The 19,297-nt window shown below is 38.4% G+C and overlaps 1 long non-coding RNA gene across 1 annotated transcript; it reads left to right on the plus strand.

Moving 5' to 3' along the window:
* The first annotated feature begins 7,880 nt into the window (after positions 1-7,880).
* LOC123875787 lies at positions 7,881-18,718 on the plus strand. The gene is made up of 3 exons (XR_006798219.1): positions 7,881-7,954; positions 9,713-9,720; positions 18,708-18,718. It is a non-coding gene; the product is annotated as an uncharacterized LOC123875787 (long non-coding RNA).
* Positions 18,719-19,297: the final 579 nt, after the last annotated feature.

Genomic DNA, 19,297 nt, shown 5'->3' on the forward strand with positions numbered 1-19,297 from the left:
TTTTAATATAACATTACTGACACGTCGAGACGGCAACCGGGGTAGGTTACCATCAGTTATCACCGATTACTCGTACCATCTCTGTGAACTGTACAACTGGCCAGAAGATTTGCTGTTTGCCGAACTCGCCCAAACTCGAAACATTCAGGCAGTGGGGCCACTCCATTACAATCTCAATAATGATTGTTGTGATTGGCTGAATTTATGGTATTCTTGTTACAACAGTGCAATGTAGCGAATAATGAGTAAGCATCAACCAATCACGGGCTCGATTGCGGTAGAATAACATCGATGTCACAATCGCAATCACCTCTGATTGGCCGACACTCGCTCACTTTTGGCTAATGCATTGTTGCAAAAAAAATTACTAAAGTTCAGCCAATCACAACAATTGCGATTCAAATAATGATTGACGCAGGTTTTCCGGAATCGACCAGCTGAGGTGATTGCGATCGTGACATTGTAGCTGTCATCTACCGCAATCGAGCCCAAGCTCTGACCCGCCAATGCATTAGCATGCATAATGTATGCGCGCGCGACGACACCTCGCCCCTTCACTCACCCATGCGAGTTACATCAAAATGGATGCGACATCCATACTTACTTTAGATAACTGAAAATTTAAAAAACCCCCGACACAAAAACCTCTATAAGAAAACTAGAAAAAAGCTGATAACTTTCAAACGGCTGAACCGATTTTCTTCGATTATAGCTAAGCACACTCTCGATCAAGCCGCCTTTCAACAAAAAAAAAATTTATTTAAAATCGGTTCTTCGTTTAGGAGCTACGATGCCACAGACAGATACACAGATACACACGTTAAACTTATAACACCCCTCTTTTTGGGTCGGGGGTTAAAAATAAAATAAAAGTATTTATTCTTCAATCAAACTTTTACAAGTACTTTTGAATCGTCAAAAGCATTTACCTACCACCGATTCGAAATGCCTTTCCTACCGAGAAGAAATAGCAAGAAACTCGGCGGATGCTCTTTTCAAAGACTGATATATAATATTATGCCATTGCATTGCTGGAGCGAGCTGCAGATCCACGCTCTCTTATCATTTACATAATCTTCGATTGTATGTCTGGGTTTTCATTTGCTTTTCGCGCATGCATCTATGAGAGTTCCCCATAATGTTCTCAAAGGTGTGCAAAGGCTACCCTTTAGAAACCCTTTTCACTCTGGAGAGGAGACCTGTGCTCAGTAGATGTGACGGTGATGGGTTGATGTTGAAAATACCATATCCACACATAAACAACAGTCGCTTTCTCCATCGCGGGGCGGTTCAGGAATGCCCGGAGCTAACACTCCAGTCGCTTATCATCTGTAGTCTCGAAATTTTCCCTTCCCCTACTTTTTTCTGAATTCGTTATTTTCTCCGTTTTTCCCCTTACCTAGTCAAGCGGCACTTGGCCTGGCGCAGTGTTTGGGGTGAAAAATTAAGTTTTCAAGTAACTATTATGGCTACGTCATGTCACGTTTTATGTACCCAATACCTACTTACTATTTTTTAACCCCCGACCCAAAAAGAGGGGTGTTATAAGTTTGACGTGTGTATATCTGTGTTTTTTTTTTTGTTTGAAAGGTGGCTTATTCGAGAGTGTTCTTAGCTATAATCCAAGAAAATCGGTTCAGCCGTTTGAAAGTTATCAGCTCTTTTCTAGTTACTGTAACCTTCACTTGTCGGGGCCCGGGGGTGATATAAATTTATTTTTAATTTACACTCGTTACTAATAAGAAATGAATCAAAAGGAAACATGACATATTCATTAATAGGTCACTACCCATAATATTATATGTACCTATGTTTGCATCTCCAGAAAAAAAGGAACCCTTACAGGATCGCTTTGTTGTCTATCTGTCTGTCTGTCAAGATCCGTCAAGGGAATCCACACCTATGTGGTCGCTGCGGATGAGCGCGAGTGACGTGCGGGTGTGCGGGGCGTCCCTTCGTCTTTACCCCGATTGCCATTTCAACCTGTCTCGTACATTTTATTCAATGCACGTTTTTCAAGTCAGCGTTTCTAGCACTGGTGTAAACTAGTTGGTTGTAGTGAGCGTAATGTAATAAGTTTTATTATATTTGGCGACCCCCGTCAACGTGGACATTAGAGCCTGCGTCAGGGCGCGTTACATAAACTACAGAACTTGGGACACCCGTCGAACGGGCCGATTGTCTCCCTAATGAAAATACTGACTATTTCACAGGAAAAATTAAATTAATCATTTGAAAAACCCCCGACACAAAACCTCTAGTTAACCCATGTTACCCTCTTATGGGTTGAATTTTCAAAAACTGGTCGCACACGAAGACCTCTATATCGTATAAGATATAACACTTTTATGTGATTTAGCAAAGTAATTATTTCTTCATGAACACATAAATTTATTTTTTATGGCGATGGATTCGGTTCTCGGATTTTCCCCTTTACTTGTGCTACACCTATCATGATTGTAGGTCAACGGGAAGTACCCTACAGGTTTTTTGACAGACACGACAGACAGCGAAGTGAATCTATAAGGGTTCCTTTTTTTCCTTATGAGGTACGGAAGCCTACGTCATAATAGCTATGGTGTAGAGATAGCTATGAGAAATGATGATGAAAGTTAACTTGAAACTTTTCACTGGGCCTCTGTTAAAAACACACTACACTAGTACGTACAGATTTTAGTAAAAAAACTACTAAGCCCCAACGCAAAACTTCCAATTTCATCACCCATTCAGAACATGCAAATTCTAACCCGAAAATCGAATACATCAGGCCAATTCGAATTCAAAATTTATCGCAGTCCCGGCCTATTCAATGCCCGGGCTAAAAATGCAGCTCCATTCATGTCGTCAATGGATTCCCCGGATTGCCTGAGACCCTGGCTTTGTGCTTTTTTATGTTCGGATAATTTGACGAGGGACCTAATGCTACTATTCACTCTATAGAAACATTATACGACAGTCGGGAGGAGACATAGATTAAAATATACTAAGGAAAGTGGACGATATTTTATGCAGGGATAAAGGTGATAAAGAGGTTATTTCGAAGGCCTATTACGAATACTAGCCTCTGGGGGGAGACTAGTATTTGTCTAATAGGCCTTGGAGAAAGATCAGATATGTTGGCGTATTTGATTTATAAAATTACTACCTAATGCCTGAGACATCGAACCTTTCTTTGATCTCGTTCCTTTGGATATAGATTTTTAAAATTCCGTGGGAACTCTTTAATTTTCCGGAATAAAAAGTAGCCTAATTTAATCTTCATTCTAAACAGCTAAATCCGTTCAGTACCTAGTTTTTTCGTGAAAGAGTAATAAAAAACACAAACATTCACACAAACAATTATGGCTATTAGTTTTGTCATTTGGTTTTCACCGCTTTCATAGTGAAAAGCGATGAAAGTGATGATAGCCTCATGGTTAAAGCCTTCGGTATGCTATCTGGGTTCTTCTATTTGAACTCGTAGGTAATAGAGGATAAAAGGTTTGTACGGAGGTCCGTCATTTTTCTCGAGTCTTGTTGTTTCAAGTCTCGCAAGCAAACGAGCAAGCGGGTGATTACATGCGCCACCCATGAACATTTGCAGTACCAGAGGAGTCGCCGAGCGATGCGTTGCCAGTCTTTCAGGAATTTGTCGGTCCGGCCCATGAATTACCCCATGTTTAGGTATATTTATGAAAATTGGTATTTGGTTTTTTGGTTAAATACTTACCTAGATTTTTCTGGGTTTTAAAAATTCTACCTCTACCGGTTAAATACCGAATGAAAGTTTGTACGAAAGTCGTGTCTTTTTCAAAATATAATTTCCGGTGGTATTGTAACAGATTTTAGTTTTGAAGTTTATTTTGTTTAAAAAACCCCCAATAAATCGAAACCATCTAACACATTCAAAAACCTATAACTCCTAGCCCGAAGCTCGTTGCATCAAAGCAATTCACATACAAAGTGCAGCCAGGCTCGGGCTATTCAGTGTCCCGGGTAAAAATGTAGCTCCATTCAAGCTATCGACAGCTCCCCGGGATTGGCCGGGAACGGAAGCTTTGCCTTTTTGCGTTCAGATAATTTCACGGAGAGATTTAATGCTGGTACTTTATATTTTGCTTGATATTGGATGCTCTCAAGAGATTTCAAAATCTTTACCCTATTCGAAGTTAGTACTTATAACGCTTTCTCTGTTAATCCCATACAAATGATAGAGGCGAAAAATTTCAGTAGGCGCTAACCATTTCGAGTCACCAACCAACATGTTTTCCTTCACCATTAATGCAAGTGATATTCACTTTCTTAAACCATAATTCCGAAAAGTTGAAGATGCGTGTCCGGAATTGAACGCCTAACCCTTGAATAAGAGGCCGACACCTAAACCACTAGGGTATCACCTTATTCCCGTTATCTGTGATATCATCACTTGTGTACAATAGATTATAGAGTAAGCCACAATACCATAAACCCAAGAGATAAGGGAAACCCTGATCTGTGATAAACGCACCGAATTTTCTATAGATATCACAAAAAAACGTTTTCAGTCATCAATCATAATTCAACTCTCTTAAATCAAGTTCCTTCCACTAGCTACAACTTAGTGTTGCTGTTATTAAAAACGTTTCAATGATGTATTGCCAGTTATTCCGCAAAATTTCCCCACCCGCCGCCGGGAGTGGGGGGATAGGGTTGCCACACCCAATCTTCCTTTCAACCTTGCATTTTCCTGATTAATATCGGGCAACGGTTTAGAATAATTCGACCCTGTTTAGCATCAGGGTCTAAGCCATTTTTGACGAGCTACGGTGTCAGCTTTGATTTTATTTATTTATACATAGCTCTGACATCGATTGTTAAAATAAATAAAATAGATATAATTTTTTTCGATTAAACTTTTACAAGTACTTTTTAATCGTCAAATGCACATACCACTGGTTCGGAATGCTTGTTGCATGTCATGCTCTAAGAACTGTTGAAAAGTAAACCTTATTTGGATCACGGGGAGGCCAGAACTACTGAAATTGGTAACCAATGTAGTTTTTCATTTGGGCCGACGAGATCGCTACGGCTACAATTTTACGATGTAGTAGGTATATAAAACTGTGCTATAACCAGTAGGCAAATGTAATCATACGACTGCCCAAAAACACAGTGTAATATGTTCAGGGTTAATGTATGTACTTATGTGAGCTTCTTTATCACACTAATATTATAAAGGCGAAAGTTTGTATGTGTGTGTGTGTGTATGTTTGTTACTCCTTCACGCAAAAACTACTAAACGGATTTGGCTGAAATTTAGAATGGAGATAGATAATATCATGGATTAGCACATAGGCTACTTTTTATCCCGGAAATTCAAAGAGTTCCCACGGGATTTCAGAAAACCTAAATCCACGCGGGCGAAGTCGCGGGCATCGGCTAGTGTCACCATAACTGCTAAAATTATTATGCGTGAATTTTTAAAATTAAGCAGAAAGAAATGTGGCAACCCTGCGCAGGAGAAGACGTTTATTGCTTTGATTTATCGTTTTCTTAATAAATACGTCAAGTGTTGCCCGATTCCGCTGAGGCTTTGTTATTAATCGTTGTGTAACGGATATTAATTGCGTTTTATTGCGTAAGGAATTATGAATAAACATTAAAACGATTTTTTTTACGATATGAATATTCATTCTGCTTACTTTGTAAATAAATTGTTTTTGTGGATAATTGATTGTAGTATTAAATCAAAATTAATTGCTACTGGTTTGGTAGTTAACTATGTATTTTTTTCATGTAATTTCTATTTTTTTCAATATTTTATTTTAAGAACTAATTAATATATTACGCGTCCAAACTAAGGGAAAGAAGCACTTGTCGATAATTTTGTTGTGTATTGGATATATTGTAAGGAGTGTGCACTTTTTGACCTGCTGTCAAAACATTTTTTTGACCACATCGATCCTTTAAGGGCTCTCTTAATGAACCATCAGTGAACCATGCTGCGAAAAGTATATTTTGACATTGATGCAGTCATTAAATGATTGATGCAGCCCTTTCGTAATCTAGCTGCTGGTTCCTCTTTCACCTTTCTACCATCGTACCGCAAGGCATCGTCGAGGTCTGCATCCGTATGTAGACTAAATTCCTCGTACACTTACGAGGCGATTTGCTTCCTCGTTACTAATCCGAACCGCTAAAATATGGAACGCCCTTTCGGTGTCAGTTTTCCTCCCCACTTTTAATATGGGCATCTTCTAGGCAAGCGCGCTCCATCTTAGGTTGCATCATCACTTGCAAGCAGGTCTGACTGCAGCCAATCGCTAGTCTATAGAAAACATCGTGCTCATCATAAATTGTGACGTCCAAACTAAAAATATATATTGATTTGTTTATTTATTTATTTTAAAAACTTTATTGCACACACAAACATAATATAGAGAAATTATTAAAGAAAAACTATACTAAATGCTAAATGGTGCAAAGGCGGCCTTATTGTTATAGCAATCTCTTACAGGCAACCTTTGGTGTACGGATTTTGACCAGAGCCCGGGAAGGTACACAAAGTAAAATTTACTGTAAAGCATGATTTACATTTTACTTCATTGCCAAGAATAAGGTTTCTTTTCCTCGTACTAGATGGCGTTGTCTAACTATTGCAGCGCGCTAAAATTTCGCTGTTGTGTGACATAAATACTGGAGGAGCTTGATCTATCGTTACAGACAGACACTTTCGCTATTTTTAAATAGATGATGCCCGCGGTTTAATCCGCATATTTTTGAAAACCTCTAATCAAAGGGGTAATACACTAAATTAATTCACTCTATGGATTTAAAAACATGGGCATTTTTCATGGGCATTTTTAGATTATACTTTATACCGAAACTCAAACGGCTGTATTTTTTTAAATGATTTTATTTATTAGTCATTACTCATTTTAATCATGACTAACATTCTCCTTTCTCCTCCAACTAAGCGTAAAGCTTGTGCCAGGGCCCAGGAGTGGGTACGACATAGTACAACGGGTGGGGTTTGAACCTCCGACCTTTCGGATTTCAGTCCGCTCCTCCTATAACCGTTGAGCTATTGAGGTTTAATTATGTATGATGTATGAGTTATGACAACAAGTTCGTCCGCGTGTTTTACAGTTTTAAACCTCTATTTTACCCCATTAGGAGTAGAATTTTCAAAAACCCCTTAGCAAATTTCAACCCAATCAGTCCAGTCAGTAGTTGAAGCTGTGCGCTCATAGATCGTCAGTCAGTCAGTCATCTTTTTCTTTTAACTATGTTTAGAATCTCTTCTTTTCAATATAATTTTATAGTCATATAATATTATTAAAATTATGGTTAAATTCGGGCGTTTTGACAGTTTTTTTGCGACAAATCTGTAAATTTTCATCACAAAATATTTGGTGAAAAACTAGGAACAATTTTTCAGTTCTAAATCCAAAAAAACTGGTTTTAGACATTGACTTTACATTATATTCTCGTATGAACATGAATTACTAACAACATTAAAAAAGGTAGAATATAATCCTAGATTCTTCATCACAGAGAATCCTTCGAGGGTTAAGCTTGTTGTAAAGCAAGGTGTTATTTAATTCGTAGGTAGGTAATGGGGTTCATAAACCGGCTAGATTTTGGGCAATTTTTATTTTCCAGACACTGTGTATGTACCTTATTCACAACATAGGTGTTTTAATAGCCCTCTATTTCCAAAAATCAAAAAATCAAATTTTGTCACTTATTTACTGTTACCAATTACCCGCTATTTACATAATGTGTCTATGAGCATCTAAATAATATGAGAGTGCACATGACAATAGTGGAAATGTTTCATTTTTTTTACGTATTATTACAAGGAATCAAAAGCTTAATTTGCTATAATCCGCTGAAAAAGGCAAATCTGTATGGTAATACAACATGCAGCATGCAACATGCACCACCCGCCCTCCCACTGCTAAGCATGCAGGAAAAACCAGCCACCAAGTGAGTCCCAAGTACCACCACGCATGTAGACCTTACAATGCACAAAATTGCAAAAGATATTTAAGTAAAATATAACAAAAAATTTAAAAGAATCATTAAAATATCTCAGCAAATGAAAAAGTTATGGAACTAAAGTTGCAACATTTAATTTTGGACACGAGTCACGGCCTTCAGCTTTGAAAAAAAAATAGTTAATATATATTGCTTTGTTGTTGCTGGGCTATAGTTTTCAGCAACTTTTGTAGCCCGTCTGCGAGGCTTTTCAAGGGTTATTTCTGCGGGCTTTCCTCGGATAACGGACATAAGCCGGTATTAACAAACTGCCGGAAGGAAAGTGATATTTATGGTGTTACTTAGAAACATATTTACCTATTTGTAAGAATTATATCCTCCCGCTTTGAATCGCGTTGTTTTATCCCTCAGGCCGGAGTTTTGTGGAGAGCTTAGCTGTAATAATATGATTCCGACGATTAACTTACGGTATTATTATGATAAACCTTTTTGTTTCTAAATCCTTATTTTTGCTCTGGTTATCATAGCTGAAATTACCTTGTAATTAAGGAAGAAAATCCCGTGGAAATTCTTTAATTTTCCGGAATAAATTATGCCTATATCACTCAAACTAATTCAAAATATTTTTACATTTCTAAATAAAGTCGTCAAGTGTAACTTCCACTGGTTCGAAATGTTCCTACTGAGAAGAACCAGCAGGAAACTCGGCGGTTGCTCTTTCCAAAGATTTGATATACAATATGTATAAAAGTAATTGAAGTCCTGCGCATTGCTGAAGCGAGCTGCACATCAAATCCACGCTCTTCTATCATTTACATAATCTTCCATTGAATAATATGCTTTTTTAGGAGCATAATTTTAATAGATTTTATAAACTTGTATAAAAGCACTCTCCATGTCTTTAATTATATTCTCCATGCAAAAAAATTACATCAATCCGTTGCCCCGTGATTGCAGGACAAACCAACAGATAGACACACTTTTGCATCTACAATACGGGTAGTGATTTTGTTTACCTTTTACTTCAATTTGTTTTCGGCTCGTGCAGATATTTAGTGCGCCTCCTCAGCGTCCGAGCAGTCTGGGTCAAATGACTCGCGGCCCATTGAGCGCCAGCCGTGCGTGCGCGGCCGGTGTCTAACTATCTCGTGTTTACGTGAAGGCTGACCGGGGAGAGGCTATGTCTCGTGAATGATTGAACGCTTCCTATAACTGCGAGAGCATTGATGAAGGCCATGAAGGTTGCTTATGTTATGCCCTTCGTGATAGTGTGTTCCAGGCCTACGGTTTATTAATCAAAAACTTATGAACATAGGTACTAGCCCAAAACAGTTTTTTTCTATACGATTACTGCAAAGGCAAAAGGAAGAGTTACGATTTTTGCAGTCTATGTATATATACATGTTTGTATCCAGATTCTGTGTGTTCCAATGAAGGTTGCTTAAGTTACCCTTCGTGATAGTATGTTATAGGCCTGCGGGTATTTAATCAAAAGCTTATGAACATAGATAGGTGGATAGCCCAAAACAGTTTTTCTTAATAACTAAATAAGATTGCGCTTGACTGCAATCACACCAAATAGGTGATGATACGTCCTAAGGTGGAGCGCGTCTGCCCAGAAGGCGCCCATTCACTGTTCCTTTGAAGGTAGGTCTTTACAGTAAAACTCTGAATGTTAATAGAGTGTATGGTGATTCTCTATGGTTCCTTCACGGATCTTTTACATAACAAAAAGGACAAGCTCTAGAAGGTCCCACCGTAATAACCCGGCGACGCGACGCGGACGTTTTTTGACAACCTTCCTGGCCCAGAGGTGATGATTATGATCGCTGTGGTCTTAATTGCTTCAGATCTGGTCTGGTGGACCGCTTTAAGTAAAGGGGGGCCGGCAAAGCCGTGCCGCCAAGAGATTTAGCGTTCCGATACGACGCGACACCCCGTGTAGAAACCGATAAGGAGTATGAGTTTAAAACTGCCATATCGCCATGTTAGCCCGCTTCCATAAGACTGCATCATCATTTACCCCAGCTGAGATTGCGTTCAAGGGCTAACTTGTATGTGAATAAAAAACTTACTGTAGATTTTTGTACATTATTAAATAGCTGTACATATCTATGGATAGCTGAGAAAGTGTCGAAGATCTGGAGATGGTTTCCAGGGCAAGAACTTTTGTGATTTTTTGACGGAAAATAGCAATATACACCAAAACATTTGTCACAAATAATAATATATTATGTTCCAAAGCAATCATGCCTTGTGATCGCATCCTGGAAGCAGATTATATTTTTTGTCACAATTTTCCGCCCCCCGGCAATAACTACCCACTAAATCTTGTCCAAGCATTATATTATATGGGACCGTAGGAATTAGGCGTTTTTCTTTACTGTCCACACTGCCTCTAACGGCCCGACATTGATATAGGAAACCAAAGAATATTCGTGCTTAAGTTACAAAAGTTTCAATCAAATTAGAGAATGATATTCACAATGTTCAATGCACTTTGTAAGCAGAATTTCAGATGCCGAATTTTTGTCTAAAGCTGCGGTCATTAGGATTTTTGGGAAACAAATAAATTAGATGGATAGATAGACAAAAAAAATTATTTGTTGACGAACCTTTTACAATTTATGCCTATTTATACAAAAAATAATTAAAAACTATTTCCTAAATATAATTAATCGTCAAACAAATATGGTTCCCCTCTCAGCGCAAAGCCCCAGCAAAGCTGCAGCGCTGGTTTTCAGGAGGAACCTTTACATAGACAATTAACCTATATGCTAAAATACATATATTATTTATCAAACAAATTAAACTGAAACTAAGTATACAATAAACATAGTAGGTATATGAATGAGAACAGTACCTACTATACTATATTAATTTTTGGGAATCAAATAAATTATGTCCCCTATTGTTACTTATTCTTTTCGGAATATAATACTGTGTGTGATTTACCGCGCCAGGAAACTGGGCCGGTCGCGGGGGCCATTACGCAAATTCCGCGATTAATTCCGATTTATTGTAAATATTAATAACTCTGGAAGTTTCGCTAACGCTTACGTAATGGGGCGATGTTGCGGAAATTATTTACAATCGCTTTTTCCACTGAGCTGGGGAAACTGTATCAAAAACATATTTTGAGTGCATTTAATTCCGATTTAGAAGTCTAATGTTTAATAGATTATTATGTATAATATGTAGTATTTGACATAATATTCAATTTTCCTCTTCTGCGAAGTTTTCTCAATCAAAGCCTTTAACACAAAATAAGTACCAATAGAGGTAGAACCCTCTTTGTCAATTCCTTATAGAATTAATAAAGGTGGCCCCGATTTCCTCTGTGTGCATTTACGTTTTTAAGGAGCGCTGATTTACCGATCAGGATAAAAAATAATCTAATAGGTAATAATATGTATGATAATAATATTTTTACAATGATTAATATTAATATTAATTTATAATTATTTTTAGTTAGTAGTTTTTAGGACTTGACATTTTGTATAATATTAATATTTAGCGAATATTATATCTTTGAGTTTATTGTGATAAATTATAAATATAAAGGAAAATTATAAAAGAAAACTCAACTGTTCTGTAGTGCATGTGTTTAATAGAGTAGGTTAGAAGTCACGTTTCAGTTTTTGGAGTTTATCTTGTTTTCCATTATTTTCCTTTTGAGTTCAACCTGAACTGAACTACAAGCTCTCTTAAGCAGAAGTCACGAGTAAACAAGAAATTCTGAAACCAATTTCCGGCAGTAAATTGTCTTTTCCCAAACTACTAAACGATAAGGTTGGAAATTTCTCGATCTTCCGATTGAATTGTTTATATTAGTTATGACTACCTCTGTGGTGAGCGTGTTGGTCTTATAAGTGGGAGGTCCTAGGATCGATTCCCGGCGATATTTGGGAATTTGTGATTTGTACATTGTCACTGGTCTAGTCTGGTCTAGACTTCGGCCGTGGCTAGTTACCACCCTACCGGTAAAGCTGTGCTGCCAAGTGATTTAGCGTTCCGGCACGATACCGCATAGAAACCGATCAAGGGTACGTATGGGCTTAGTGAAACTTCCGTAGCCCTTCCAAGTCAACCCGCTTCTATCTTAAACTATGCGTCATCACTTACCACCAGGTGAAATCGCACTCAAGGGGTAACTTGTATCGGAGTAAAAAAAGCCTACAAACTCTCTTGAGCAAAAGTAGCGATACTAGAAATTCTAAAATCGATTTATGTGACTTTGTCTTTTCCCAAACTAAAGAACGATAAGGTGCGTTCTTGTTGATCTTCCGATTCAATTGTTCATATTAATTTAGAACTTCTTTTTTGTAATTTAATACCTCAGACGTCCATTAAACTCGAATGTGTTACTTAGTTACAGCTATAATCCTATATTACACAATGATTCTCAAAGTTTACCGAAATAGAATATTCGCTATACATGACATGCGAAAGTATGTCTGTCTATCTGTTACTATTTCACAGCCCATCCGCTCTATCGATTTTAACGAAATTTGTTACAGAGATAGCTTGCATCCCGGAAACGGATATAGGCTACTTTTCATCCCGGAAAATCAAAGAATTCGTGGGTTTTTAAAAACCAACATTTACAATGAATTCGTGTGCATTGGTAACAAATATTTCCTCTCCAACTATGTGTTAAGCTAGAAACGGAGGAGCTAAAGAAGTAGGTATTAATAAGGCGGAAGCACGGAAGGTCGCAAGACGTCGGCCGAGTTTCCATCCTTGTGTTGTCGACATCCCATCTGCACGCACGAAACGTTTTGCGTCATCATTCCTCATACGCATGGCTAAGGTTTGTCACTTTCCATCAGGTGTGATTTTGGCCAAGCACTTGCCTATTATGAATAAAAAAAAGAAAAAATAAAGGTAATCACTTAACATCAGTTGACCCGCTTGCTCGTTTGCTCACTGCTCATATATGTAAAAACGTACTAGATACAGTCCCATATTTTTTTTTAAAGATAACTTGTTGGTCAATAACTTGAACCTGTCTACAAGTTTGGGCGCCTGTGTGAACACAAGAGTTTCTCCTAACCACCAAGGCCAAACAAACAAAAAAGCGTCCAGACTCCAGACATTCTAGCAAGTCGTTAACCTCGATTTGGGCACAAAAACACAGACTAAATCTAGACCGAAGAAATTCTCAGAACATGCTCGAGTCCATGTCTAGGAATTGAGTCTCGAAGCTCGACCCTAAAATGAAATCTGATAACAATATGGCCGACTGCTTTCTAAGTAATATTTAATTTATTTCATTTTAACCTTTGGAATTTCGACAATCATCCAATATCAGTCATAGACCTTTTCTGAAGAAAAGAGACCCGCAAAAATTTAGTTTGAGGGTTTCCTTTGCTTAGTACCTATTATTATAATAGGGATGGATGCCTACTTGTCAAACCAGCAACATTTTACCATGATTTTATCGGATTTTATCAAACATTTTGCGTCATCATTCTCACACACATAGCTAAGGTTTGGAATACTCTTCCGCAATTTGTGTTTCCTACCAATTACAATCCCAGTATCTTTAAAACAAGAGTGAATAGGCATCTTCTAAGTGAACGCATCCCATCAAAGATCGTATCATCACTTTCCATCAGCTGTGATTGTTCAAGCGCTTGCCTATAATGAATGGGAAAAAAAATAAAAAAATGTCAAAACGTTTAGCATGGGAACTTGCATTAAAGGAAGTGATACTTATTTAATTGCCTAAAACGCACATAACTCTGAAAAGTTAGAGATGCGTGCCCGGAATCGAACCCCCGACCTCCTAAACATAAGGCACGTTTTAGCACTAGGCTATCGCCACTTTCAGGCTATTAATATTCTTAATTTACTTCCTAGAGTTCCGTATTTCATCCGTAAAACGCTAAGAGCTGGGATATAAGAATCAGATAAGTGCAGTACGTGTTTAATTAAATTTAATTGCAATGCACTTCCTAATTAGCCTCCCACAGCGATATAAATGTTTCACTAGATGAGGCGCTTTATAGGAACAAGTTCCAACGAATATCGGTGTCCGCACCTGTCAATGGTAATCCGCTAACCGCTTTCGTTCGTTAGTCCATTTTTAAGAACATAGATAATATGTAGTGAATACTAAGCTACTACAAACACAGCTATTTTATAAAAATAATTTAAAAAATCTATTAAAAATAGGCTCCTGAAAAAAGCACATTATAGAATTGAAGATGTAAATGATAAAACAGCGTGGATTTGACCTGCAGCTCGCTCCAGCAATGTGCGGGACTTCAATTACTTTTATACATGACATAATATTGTACATCAAATCTTTGAAAAGAGCAACTGCTGAGTTTCTTGATGGTTCTTCTTTGTAGGAAAATCATTCCGAACCAGTAGTGGATGAATTTGACGATTTAAAAGTACTTGTAAAAGTAAAATAATTGAATAAAAAATATTTTTATTTTATTTTAAGTATATTTTAAACTTACCGCGCAAATTCAATTTTTAAACCGGATTACGATTGACGGAAGTGTGGACACATGTTGTTACTATTTATCGCATCTAGTAGACCATTGATATCGCTGGCCTCGCCTCGCTAAATATGCAAAGTTTAATAACGATCAAAGTTATTCCAACACCGCAGTTACTATGGCACGCGGCAATCAACTAATTACATAGGTATGCCGAGGACTAGAGGAGAAGGGTAGACGGAAATCAGCCTACAAACAGCGAAATCAAATCCTCAACTGTAACTAAGGTTATCTAGTTTATGTATTTTTTAGCCTCCTGTTGTATTATTTAGCTGACGGAACTAATCACAGGTTTCAGCCACAGTCACAACTGTGATCTTTGAGTTTTACACAAAATAGAACTATCTACGACTGTGACTGACGGATAACATAACATTTAATGCAATGAGAAATGTCTGCTCCACCACTCGTATTGACAGAATAATGCAGAATTTCGGAAACACACGCACACACGCACGCAGGCACGCACGCATGCACACATACACATACACGCACATTTTTGGTGCGTGTATGTGTATGTGTGTGCATAGTGTAACAAGTGCAACCATAGTGCATGGTTGCACTATGGTTCTGTAAACAGGGATCAAAAGTGATCGAAAGATAAGGGTAGGTATTTAACGGGTTAAAATTACCCACCATTGTGGTTAACCCTTTCCAGTAATATCGTTATTTAACCTATTGGAAACAAAGATGTCAGACGGGCAGTTTCACTGTGCTTAGATATAAATCACCTGTAAAAACGAGATCGTGGACTCTATACTTGAATGTTATTTATTAATTTCGAACTTATAGCTGAATATTTAGCTGGCTTCATTTTGATAAATACGAATTACGTTTGAATGCGAGAGCTCCTTCTATCTTATCTTTTAGTCTGTGAGATATAGTTGATTTGGGTTCCGCGGGCACGTCGCTAAACGGCCGCCGATAAAGAGCCGATGTTCGCTAACTTAATATAACTTGTACCCGAGATAATTGTTTGAAGGGACCCAACCTTAGGAACACTCAATATGTAAATACCTACATGTTTCTAAAGTTTGGACTCCCTCTCTCCACGTATAATTCCTGAATATCGAATTTTACACGACTGCCCCAAAAAAGGGTGTAATGTTTTCAGGGTTCATGTGTGTATGGCAGTTTCTTTATTCCACCATGCCTACCGGCAAAGCTGTGCAGAAAAGCGATTTAGCGTTCCAGTACGATGACGTGTAGAAACCAAATGAGTGTGGGTTTAATGAAAACTGCCATACTGCTTCCAGGTTAGCCCGCTTCCATCTTAGACTGCATTGCAGTCAAGGGCTAACTTGTATCTGAATAAAAAAATAGATACTGTATAATATATTTTCTAAAACATTAATAAAATAATAACGTAATTCGAGCCTCAATAGCTCAACCGGTAAAGGAGTGGCCTGAAAACCGAAAGGTCGACGGTTCAAACCCCGCCCGTTGCACTATTGTCGTACCTACTCCTAGCACAAGCCGACGCTTAGTTGGAGAGGAAAGGGGAATATTAGTCATTTAACATGGCTAATATTCTTTTAAAAAAAAAAAAAAAAAAAACGTATTTAGAAGTTATAGGAGTAAGTAAGGACATTTCTCAAGCGGAGGTCAGGGATCGCCGTTAATTCCGCGCGGCGTTGTTTATAGCGGCCCCGGACCTCGCCCGGACGACGGACATACTCGTACATTAACTATTCATTTTTCTATTTGTATTTACTTGATATTTATCAACTAGTTGATAGAAGTTAAGTTACCGTGATGAATTGTAATCAGAGACCCGGGTAGGCTCCACTGAGTTAAAATATTAATAAAACCGCACGATGACACTTTCACCAGAATTTTAGGCCGGAATATTCCACCAACAATCACCATCGTCATATTATCAACTTATTGCCTTTAGACAATAAGTTGATAATATGACAATAGTGTCAGTTAAAACGAGACAGATTTATGCCAGCGATATAACTCTTTCTCTTTTTAACACTCAGGTCTGGCTACAGTCTACCACGCTGACCAAGTGCAGATTGGCAGACATTTCACAGCAGAGCATATTTACCATACTCAGTACTCACTCATTTTGCCAATGATAAGAGTTCCATGATAAATGTAATAAACTGTGAAAATAGGGTCCCTTTACTATCTACAAGGCTAAAAGCTCTATCGAACATTTTATATGCCTTTATACGGCACCCTTATGTTAATAGTTTAAGCCAGACGGATTGTTAACGGCCAGTCGATTTAACCCGACGCAGATAAACTAAAAACTGCCCGCCCATTGCCGACCATAACCTCACCGCCTACAAATCTGCCGAAATGGCCGAAGAGGGAGTGTGGTGCGAGCAACGAGTTGGAGCGATAAGTGACGTCTTTTTAAGGAAATAAACTGAAACTGCCCATAACCTCAACGCCTACGAATTTGCTGCAATGGCTAAAGGGGACGTGTGGTGCGATGCACGAGAAGAAGCGATATGTGACGCCATTTTAAGGAAATAAACTAAAAACCGCCCGCCCATTGCTGACCATAACCTTACCGCCTACAAATCTGCTGAAATAGCCGAAGAGAGAGTGTGTCGAGAGGTACGTAAGGGAATAATGTGTGGTGTCATTTAAACGAAATAAAGTAAAAACTGATCTCATCGCCTACAAATCTGCCAAAATGGCAAACGAGTGTTGCGAGGTATAAGAAGAAGCGATTTGCAACTAAAAAGTCTCCCATCACGAAATCAACCGCTTTTCCTCGCTAAAATCTGTTATCTTTACCAGTGCACTACTACAAAATATGAACAGACTAGACATGTCAAAATAAGGAATCTGTAAAACAAACCGAGTTGAGTTAATCATTATTGTATTCTTTTGTATCACAGGTACCTAACAGTTTATGAAAAGCGAAATACTCATCTATTCTAGCAGAAAGTTTTTCCACTGTACTGGTTAGAAATGCCGCAGGTATCGAAAAAAAGAAAAGGATCTGATGAGAGAGAGGAATAAAAAGGATACCCAGGGGGACGCAGGTTCGAATGCCGTATCCGCAATTATTGATATTAATTTTAAATTATATACCCAGAGAGAGTAAAATTTTGATGACTCACACGGTTGTATCTTCAAACTTGTGCCACAAAATATTTATCCGTTATACGTGCAAAAATGTCCCTCGTTCGACCCGCATTAGTCACGTTATCTACCTGCGTCTAATGCGCTACCTACTACCGCTACCTCGGCCTCTACCCAATAAATATTGCGAAATGATAACTCGCGCGAACTTGCGAGCCCACGAGATAGCCCCCAGAATTATGTAGGGCCGGTGTTATCTATATTTGGGAGGGTTTTAACGATGCCACCTGAAAATTGCGTATTTTACATACGTTTAGTTAGATTTAACTTTGCGTATGCGTAGAACTGGAACACCAACCGCGCGAATAATTTTGAACGCCTGATAAAATAAATTAGCAATTCGCTTAAACGTTTGGATTGCAGTCTAAATTCCATGTGGCCCTTTATTTTAGCCAAATGGCGTCATACGGAAAATATACAATAGCAAATTGTTTCATTATTTGGATTGCATCTTGTATTGCATTGCATTTTGTATCTCATCTTTCGCTCTAATAAAACTTAGTAATATTAACCAATACACGCTACTTTTGATCGCGTGGGTATAAGTTTTTGATATTCACGTGGAAACTCTTCAATTCTCCGGAGTAAAAAGTAGCTTAGCTCCAGGTCTTTACCAAAATCCACGCTAAAATCACTTCGATCCGTTGTTCCGTTGAAGCATGATTGTAGGACAAACCAAGCTTCTGTACTTAAAGCCCGTAAGATATGCAGTAATATTTCACACACACATTATTTTACACGGCGACTGACCGTACTTTAGGACGCCCTCACTGCATTGCCATTAAGGCTCTGCACACGTCGATAACTCTGACAGCAGAGTCATTTGCATTCACCAATCGACATCGGTTTGGCTACTGTTTTAAATGACTGAATTTCTCATAAAATTTTTCAGCACTAAGGCGGAGATCTATAGAGCGCACTTTAACTTTTTGCTCAGACTTAAGACACTGTTAAAACGAGACAGCGTTACACCGCTGGCATAAATCTGTCCCGTTTTAATTGAAACTTAAGTCTAAGCAAAGTCAAAGTACGCTCTATAGATTTCAACCTTAGTCTCCATGGCTCCAGAGCCTCAGAAATAAGAGAGACATAATTTCGCCGCTTACTTTACCTCATATTAAGACAGAAATCCAAAGGAAGGAAAGGATTTTCTGTAATGAAAGGAGGTCCTCCTCGGGAGGACGCTGGACGAGGGTGGCTATTGTTTTTGAGCTTTTCTTCTCAAAGTGAATACCGATCCCGATTGTGCCATTGCAATCGGCCGCCGGCTTATGTTAATGCGGCGGCGGGGATTACGGGCATTTCCCGGGATTGACGAGGTTTCGCGGGTTTTTCACACTCTCCGCCACCCCGGGTAATCTTTATTGTGGGCTAATTGAAACGCCGGGCGCTGAGTAGTGGCAGATTTGAGATTTAAAATACACTTTAATATAAGCACTACCTATACAAGATTGTGTGCCTTTGCTGACTATCTGTCCGTCTGTCCGTCTGTCAAGAAAACCTATAGGGTACTTCCTGTTGACCTAGAATCATGAAAGGCAGGTAGGTTGGTCTTATAGCACATGTAAAGGAAAAAATCCGAAACCCGTGAATTTGTGGTTGCATCACAAACAAAAATATTAAAATGTTTTCATAAACATATAAATATAAATTAGTATTTTCAATTGGAGTATCACTTGAACCCCACTTGATACAATAGCAAAAAGAAACTT

Source organism: Maniola jurtina, chromosome 20 (assembly GCF_905333055.1).
Source record: "Maniola jurtina chromosome 20, ilManJurt1.1, whole genome shotgun sequence".
Lineage (NCBI taxonomy): Eukaryota > Metazoa > Arthropoda > Insecta > Lepidoptera > Nymphalidae > Maniola > Maniola jurtina.